The following is an 8,827-nucleotide window of genomic DNA, read 5'->3' on the forward strand; positions in this document are numbered from 1 at the left end:
CCGCGGCGCACGCGCACCTGGCGGGGCGGGACGACGTATGGGGCGGAGACTATGTTGGCACCGCCCCCCTGCGGGGCCCAAGCGGCTCACGCAGGCGCAAGGTGTTCTCTGCTGGAGGGGCGGAGTCGGGGGGGGCGGGGACAGACTGGCTGTGGGTGGGAGGACTCCCAGACCCCGGGAACTTGCTGATCCTGGTGTAAGGCGCGGCGTTGCGTGGGGATGGATACCTCGAGCCTCCGAGGCGGGAGCCAAACTTGTGCAACAGGACGCCGAGCGCCCCGGAGTCTCGGGGCGCTGTGGGAAACTGTCAGGCCTGCCATCCGGTTGTGTAAAATCGCAGAGCGGGCATTTGATTAGAGTTGATTGCAAGGCGCATGGTGAAGCTCTGGCCTGTCTAAAGCAATGAAGATTGTGTGTTTGAAAGTGCCTAGGGATGCTCTTGACTACTCTTGCAATCCCAGCTGCTCAGCTGGCTGAGACCTGAGGATCACAGGTTCGAAGCCAGCCTGGGCAGGAAAGTCTGTAAGACTCATCTCCAGTTAACCACTGAAAAGCTGTAAGTAGAATTGTGACCTAAGTGATAGAGTGCCAGTTTTGGGTGAAAAAGCTAAAAGGAGGGATAGTCCCCAAGCCTTGCATTCAAGCCCTAGTACCTGCAAATGCACACATACAACCCACACAAAGTTTCCAGGGTTGGAAGCATGGTTCAAGTAGCTGAGCACTAGCCTAGCAAGCGCAAGGCTGTGAGCTCAAACCTCAGTACAGCTACAAAAAATCAGCATGTATTAGCCAGATATCTTTGGTCATCAATTTTGCAAGGCATTTGATTGTTTTTTTTAATCTCTTCTCTTAAAAATTATTCCCAACTATTGTTTTTGTTACTATATTTTATTTATAAGTGTGTCCTGCTCACTTCCTCTGCTCATTTTATGTATAAACGTGCCATTTAGACAAATACTTAGCACATCAATCAATGAAAAGAAAAAGGAGAAAAGATTTTGTTCAGAAATACCAATAAAGTTGGATAAAATCTCAGTGAGTACAAAGCCTACTTCTCAGGTAGCATTGGAATGATTTCCAACAATTCCATAATTTGCTGCACAAATGATGATGTGCTTTGCTCTAATAAGAACTTGGGGTGTGGAGCTGGAGATGCAGCTCAAGGGTAGACTATCTGAGGCTCAGATTCCAACCCCTGTACTGCCAAAACATAAAAGTAAAAATAAATAAAAGAACACAAAATGCATTTTGACATCCTCCTTGAAGAGCATAGTTTTGTTTTGTTTGTGCCAGTACTGGGACTTGAACTCAGGGCCTTGTGTTCTTACTTAGCTTTTTTGCTTAAGACTGTCCTCTTCCACTTTTGCCATATCTCCACCTCCCCTTGAAGAGTGTGGAATCTTACCAAATCCCCATAGGTGAGAAATTGGAGACAATTCCCTCCTTCCAAGATGTGACATCAGACCTTATTAAATCCATATATATGTAAGCTACCAAACACCAAAATACATATAAACTGAAGAGTTTGATGGGGACACTTGGCTTAGGTCATGGCTGGCTACACAGTTTTTTGTTTTATTTTGCTTTGCCAGTCCTGGGGCTTGAACTTAGGGCCTGCGCTCTGTCCCTGAGCCCCTCTGTGCTCAAGGCTAGCACTCTACCACTTGAGCCACAGCACCACTTCTGGCTTTTTCTGTTTATGTAGTACTGAGGAATTGAACCCAGGGCTTCAAACATACTAGGTAAGCACTCTTATCACTAAGTCACATTCCCAACCCACGCTATTCAGGTTTGAGACCTGCTACTTGACCAAGCTTTCTGAGGTGTTTTCACTCCCTCAATATCTGCGGTGACCACCTTCTAGCTAATCTCTCAAATTTGCCTCTCCTCCCACTCTGGAATTGCCCTTCAGCTTGAAGGGACCTCTACTGTCACTAACTCTGCTACTATATTGATTGGTCAAACCAGTTTCTCCAGAGTACCACTGTATAAAGTCATGCCTTAATCTTTAATTAGACTTTACTTTCCACTGAGGCCTGCTTCCATCCTAATTGAACAACTGGACTAATAATGTGGGAACTCACTCACCATGTAGTTAATGAGCCGTCGCCATCAAATGTGTTTCCTGTGGGATCTGTTCACCTTATTGTCCCTCTCTTTAAGCATTGTGAACCTAAGGGGAAAAAATTGGCTTTGTATAGCAGTAAGCTGTGTGATTCATGAGCTCATACTTTGATCATCTTTATGTATTTTCACCATACAAAACACTTATAGGAAAAGAAGTTTAGAGCTTTCCTTTCTGACTGACTCATCTTTCTTCTTTGTGCAAGGGTCTATAATTACTGGGAGAAGGTTATTGCTGCTTACACTATGTTTTATGTTGGACATTAAATCTTTTCCCTTCCTTCCTTCCTTCCTTCCTTCCTTCCTTCCTGCCTTCCTTCCTTCCTTCCTTCCTTCCTTCCTTCCTTCCTTCTTTCCTTTCTTTCTTCCTTCCTTCCTTCCTTCCTTCCTTCCTTCCTTCCTTCCTTCCTTCCTTCCTTCCTATACTGGGGCTTGAACTCAGGGTCTGGATACTGTCCCTCCATTTTATTGCTCAAGGCTAGCTTTCTACCCCTTGAGCCACAGCTATACTTCCAGCTTTAAAAAAAAAAAGGTGGTTGGGGCTGGGAAGGTGGCTCAGTGGTAGAGCGCTTGCCTTGCATACATGAGGCCCTGGGTTCGATTCCTCAGCACCACATAGCAAAAAGAAAAAAGCCGGAAGTGACACTGTGGCTCAAATGGTAGAGCGCTAGCCTTGAGCTGAAGAGCTGAGGGACAGCGCCCAGGCCCAGAGTTCAGGCCCCATGACCAGAACCCCCCCCCCAAAAAAAAATGGTGGTTAATTGGAGATGAGAGTTTCACAGACTTTCCTGCCCTTCAAACCGCAATCCTCAGATCTCAGCCTCTCGAGTAGTTAGGATTACAGGTATGACCCACCAGTGCCTGGCTTTAGGAAACTAAGTTTGAAGAGATAATAAATCAAAGGGTTGATAGCCCTCTCCTTGTCCTAAACTTCAAATAAGGAGGTAAAAATATAGTGGTCTATGCAGACTGCGGAACAAATCCTAGAGCCCCCTGACACTATATTCCAGCAAGTCAAATACTTGTCATTCCCAGAACATAGCATTGTGATTTCATGCTGTATCTTACTAATTCATTTCCTTCTTCCTGAAATATCCGCTTACTCTTGGCTCTTGTCCTGGCAAATCTGTGTTTTAAATCTGGAACTATTTCTTCACCTGGCAAACAGGTGCTCCTCTAGTTTCCATGTTACATGTGTATGTGTATACATGTTTGACTGGTAATACTGATTTCCAGTTAATGCTTTCGGCCTCCTTATATAACACTATAAGCTTTCTAAGGGCCAGAATTGCTTGGTTACTCATTTCATGAGCCTACATTTATTAGCCCAGTGTTGTATGTAAAGTCACTTTTTTAAAAAACTGTTCCAGGCTTAAGGACTTGTGAATTCCTACAGAAGTCCTACTCACAGAAGTCCAACAGGCTAAGAAGGACAATCTTTGTAGCTACTAAGTTCTTAGGCCAGTCCAACATCTAGGTCTTTATGATTTCATTATCAGCTCTAAGTTGAAGCTGTTTTTTCTGGATGCAAAGCTGTCACCACTGACTTAAGCCTCCAGGACCCTCTTGTATACTAGTTACCTGCTTCCTATGTTCCCAGAAGAGTTAACAGACCTTGCTCCCAGCCTTTTTGTTTTGTTTTGTTTTCTTCTTTTTTGGAAGGGGTAAGGGGAAAATGTCATCACATCTTTTCCTTCCTTCCTTCCTTCTTTCCTTCCTTCCTTCTTTCCTTCCTTCCTTCTTTCCTTCCTTCCTTTGTTCCTTCCTTCCTTCCTTCCTTCTGTCCTTCTTTCCTTCCTTTCTTCCTTCCTTCCTCTCTTTCTTTCTTTTGCTTTTTTGCTTTCTCCTTCTTTCTCTTCTTCCTTCCTTCCCTTTTTTTTTTCTTTTTGTGCTGGTACTAGGCATTAAAACTCAGGGCCTGAGTGCTGTGTCCTAACTTTTTAGCTCAAGGCTAGTGTTCTACTACTTGAACTACACTCCTACTTCTGGCTTTTGGGTGGGTAACTGAAGATAAAAGTCTCACAAACATTCTGCGATCCTCAGATCTCAGCCGCAGATCCTGAGTAGCTAGGATTTTACAGGGTGACCCCACCTGCACCTGGCTTATTATCTTTTCTTTTAATCATTTTATTACAGAAAATTTCAAATACTCTGAAGCTTTATGTATGCAGAACTTGGATTCAAGTTATGCTAATTTGAGTAGTTTACCCACAGCCATGACACCTATCCTTCTTTGGATTACTTTGAAGGAAACCCCAGACATGATATCAGTTTATTCATAAAAAATTGTTACGCAATTTCAAAAGATAGTAAAACAAACAAACAACAACACAACCAGCCGAGCATTGGTGGTTCACACCTGTAATCCTCAATACTCAGGAGGCTGAGGTCTGAGGATCCAAGTTCAAAGCCAGCCCAAGCAGGAAAGTCTGTGACACTCTTATCTCCAATTAGCCACCTAAAAATGGGAAGTAGATCTATGGCTCCAGTGGTTGAACACTAGCCTTGAGAAAAATAACTTGGGGACCATGCCCAGGTCTTGAGTTCAAGTCCCACACCCAAAAGAAAACAAAATAAAAAAAAGTGATATAGCACCAGCTGTGGGCGAAAGAGCCAAAACAAAAGCACAAGGCCCAGAGTTCAAGTCCCAGTATACACATGTACACACACACACACACACACACACACACACACACACACACACACACACACACACACACACACACTGTAAATGAAACACTAGCTTTCAGAGGCATCCACAATAGACTACCCCACCACCATCCCAGACAACCCAGGATTGCCCACGGCCTTCTCTGCACACTTGAGCCCTTCTTTGCTCCTCCAAAGAGGAACATGTGCTGGTGGCTCATGCCTGTAATCCTAGCTATTCAGGGAGGTGAGATCTGAGGATTACGGTTCAAAGCCAGCCCGGGCAGTAAAGCCCATGAGATTCTTGTCTCCAATTAACCCCAGAAAACCAGAAGTGGCACTGTGACTCAAAGTGGTAGAGTGCTACCTTTGAGCCAAAGAGCTCAGGGACAGCAGAGAAGTTCAAGAAACTCTATCTTCAATTAAGCCCCATTGCTAGCCAAAAAAGAAAAAGAGAAAAAAGAACTTTCAATGTATTTTTAATAGAAAATGAATGATAATCACTAAATACATAGCAAAAATTCATTAGTAGTTTGTAATAGATTTATAGTATTTATTAATGAAAATGTGCACATTTAATATTTTTTGGTGGATGGTCCTGGGCTTGGCAGTATACAAAAGGTCCCAATGATTCCAGTGTGCAGTCTGTCCCATAATGAAAGCAGATGGATAGTGATGACCTATTGTTCATTCCAAACCTGGTTGGACCAGAATACCTTTGAAGGGGGCATTCCTAAATCTTCCTTGCAAGCATGTCTGGTCAAGGCAGGTTACTAGGGGTAGTCTTATGATCTGTATTAGTGGCTCCCAAAGCTTCATGATGCTTCATGGGTCAATATCATTCACATCATCTGTGAATGTGTCAGATATGCACAGTTCTGGATTCTACCCCAGACGTCCTGACTCAGAAACCAGGCAGGTGGTGCAAACTGAGGTCACCTTAGTCTGGAGTTTAACAGATCCTCAGGGTGATCTGGTACATGCCCACATTAGATAGCCAAAAACATGATCTTTTAAGACAGGCCCTCTTAATGACTGCATTTGACCCGGATACTTAAAAACAATGATAAAGCTGGACATTTATGGCTCACACTAGTATTCTTAGCTATTTAGGGGGCTGATATCTGAGGGTCACAATTCAAAGCCAGCCCAGACAGGAAAGTCCATTAGACTCTTCTTTCTAATTAATCACCAAAAAGCTGGAAGCAGAGGTCTGGTTCAAGTCATAGAGTACCAGCCTAAGGGACAGCATAGAGGGCCTTCATTCAAGCCCAGTACAGGCACACATACCAAAACAAACAAAAAAACCCCCACAAACCAACAGAATAATAAAGTATAACATAGAAATCCTGTATGTAGTTTATTATTATTCATAATGGAATTCCAACTTTGAAAGTTGCAGTTAGAAGTGCTTTTCTTTCCTTTTGTCTTTTTCTCACCCCCTCCCCTTCCCCAGTATTGGGCTCCGCAGGCCATGATACGCAAGTGCCTTTCCCTTGACTTACATCCCAAGCCATATAAACACTAATACAAATGTGTGACATACCAAATTTTACTTTATTCACAAAAAAACTTTATTTGTACTATTAATAGAACCTTTATCTTTCTTTTTCTTTTTGCTTTTGCCTGTGTGTGAAAGTTGTTAGGATCAAAATGTAGTTCCTGGGCTGGGAAGGTGGCTCAGTGGTAGAGCGCTTGCCTTGCATGCCTGAGGCCCTGGGTTCGATTCCTCAGCACCACATAAGCAAAAAAAAGAAAAAAGCCAGAAGTGGCACTGTGGCTGAAGTGGTAGAGCATTAGCCTTGAGCTGAAGAGCTGAGGGACAGCGCCCAGACCCAGAGTTCAGGCCCCACGACCAGACAAAAAACAAACAAACAAACCAAAAAACGTAGTTCCTTATGCCAGACTGCAAGGAAAAAAGCATCTAAAGCTGGTAGAGGAGGGGATCTTGTACATGCATGCCTGGCAAGGAGAACTATCACAAAGACTCTGCCAGAACCACAGCCTTGCATAAAGGCCACTGCAGCCCAACTTACAAAATACTCCTGCAATGACATCTGCCTGGTAACTGCCTGTCCAAACTTGGACCCAGGTGACCTGGGTTATTGATCCATGGAGCCAAGAATGATTGTTTCAAAACAACTTATGTAACCTTCTTAGGTTTGTCTTTAAAACTTCCTTTTGCCTTAACTTCCCTAAGTATACTCACACTTGGCTGTGTCTTCTCAATGTAGTACTATTCCTAAATATATTCATCAGGCAGAATCTCTCTCTGATTTTAGGCTGATATCGCTGTGAAAGAAATGCTTTAGAGAGTGAGGCTGAGATAGACTGAAGAATTATGCATTCATCAAAATGGTTTGTTGTCTTATTTGTTGACTTTATAATACATGTGGTAGGGGGAGGACTCTCAGATGGGCAAGAATTCTCCAATTCTTTCTATTTTTGGGTGATGATTTATTTGTTTCATATGTAATACTGGAGTTTAAACTTAGGGTTTGTGCTTGCTAGGTGGGTGTTCTACCACTTGAGCCACATCTTGTTCTTTGTTTCTTTTTCTATTTTTGTGCCAGTCCTGGGGTTTGAACTCAGGGCCTGGGCACTGTCTCTGAGATTTTTTTTTTCTCAAGGTTAGGGCTCTACCACTTAAGCCACAGATCCATTTCTGTTTGTTGTTGTTGTTGTTGTTTTTCCATTGTGGGTCTAGAACTCCCGGCCTGAGTGCTGTCCCTGAGCTCTTCAGCTCAAGGTGAGCACTCTACCACTTGAGCCACAGTGCCACTTCCAGTTTTCTGGTGGTTAATTGGAGATAAGAGGCTCATGGACTTTCCTGTCCAGGCTGGCTTTGAACCACAATCCTTAGATCTCAGGCCTGAGTAGCTAGGATTACAGGCATGAGCCATGAGCATCTAGACAATGACTCCTCCTCCTCCTCCTCTTCCTCCTCCTCCTCCTCCTCCTCCTCCTCCTCCTCCTCTTCCTCCTCCTCCTCCTCCTTCTCTTTTAAATAAAAAACGAATTGGACAATGGAGTCCATCCTATAATGTACATCTCAAGCAGCCTAAGGGCCCCCTCCAAAGATTGTAGGTTGTAATGAGGTACAGAATCCAGGCCTGGGGAGGAGCTTTGGCTTAGCAGCCCATGACACACCATTAAGTGGTGTGGGAACATTGCAGGAGGAGGCTTTGCTGGGCTGGGAATCCTAGAGTCCTCACCACAGACCTCAGCACCTTCTCAAGTATAGCCCAGAGTCTCATATGTGTACAGCATGTTCTGTTCCTCTCTTCCTTCTTCTCCTCAAAAGTGTCCTACTTACCTATGGACCTCTGGAATCCTCTTCGAAGCCTAGCGGTCTTCATATTTTAATGTATGCATCTATTACCTAAGAGGGTCTCCCCCTCTGAGACTACTTCCTGAGGTAGGAGTTAGAGTGGGCAGGACCATGAACTCACATTTCTAAAGCCTTTGAGGCTTCTGTGAGTATCAGCTTTCCTTAGCTGTGGCTGTGTTTTCAAAGGGCGGAAGAGCCTTAGAACAGCTTCTGCTGTCCACTGTGCAAAACTTCCTGATCCAGAATCTCCACCCCTGAGCCCTGATTGAACTGGGTGTAGGCACAGGGAGAACAAACAAATCTGTATTTCCAAGGAAAAATTACTAATTTGGGCTGGGTGCTGATGGCTCACACCTGTAATCCTAGCTACTCAGGAGGATGAGATCTGAGGATTACAGTTCAAAGCCAGCCTGGGCAGAAAAGTCCATGAGACTCATATCTCCAATAAAACCACTAGAAAACCAGAAAGGGCACTGTGGCTCAAGTGGTAGAGCACTGGCCTTGAGCTGAAGAGCTGAGGGACAGCGCCCAGGCGCAGAGTTCAAGCCCCACAACCAACCACCACCACCAACAAAATTACTAATTTGGAACTATAGAATTAAGTTCTTCTGATGGAACATCACTGATCTCATTTCTATGCAGACAATGTACTTCTTGTAACTTTGTCAAGTTTTTTTTTTTAATGGGTTGTGGGGAGAATGATCTTAAGGTTGACTTAAAACT

Source organism: Dipodomys merriami, unplaced genomic scaffold, assembly GCF_024711535.1.
Source record: "Dipodomys merriami isolate MVZ:Mamm:240054 unplaced genomic scaffold, mDipMer1.0.p SCAF_36, whole genome shotgun sequence".
In the NCBI taxonomy this organism is placed as follows: domain Eukaryota; kingdom Metazoa; phylum Chordata; class Mammalia; order Rodentia; family Heteromyidae; genus Dipodomys; species Dipodomys merriami.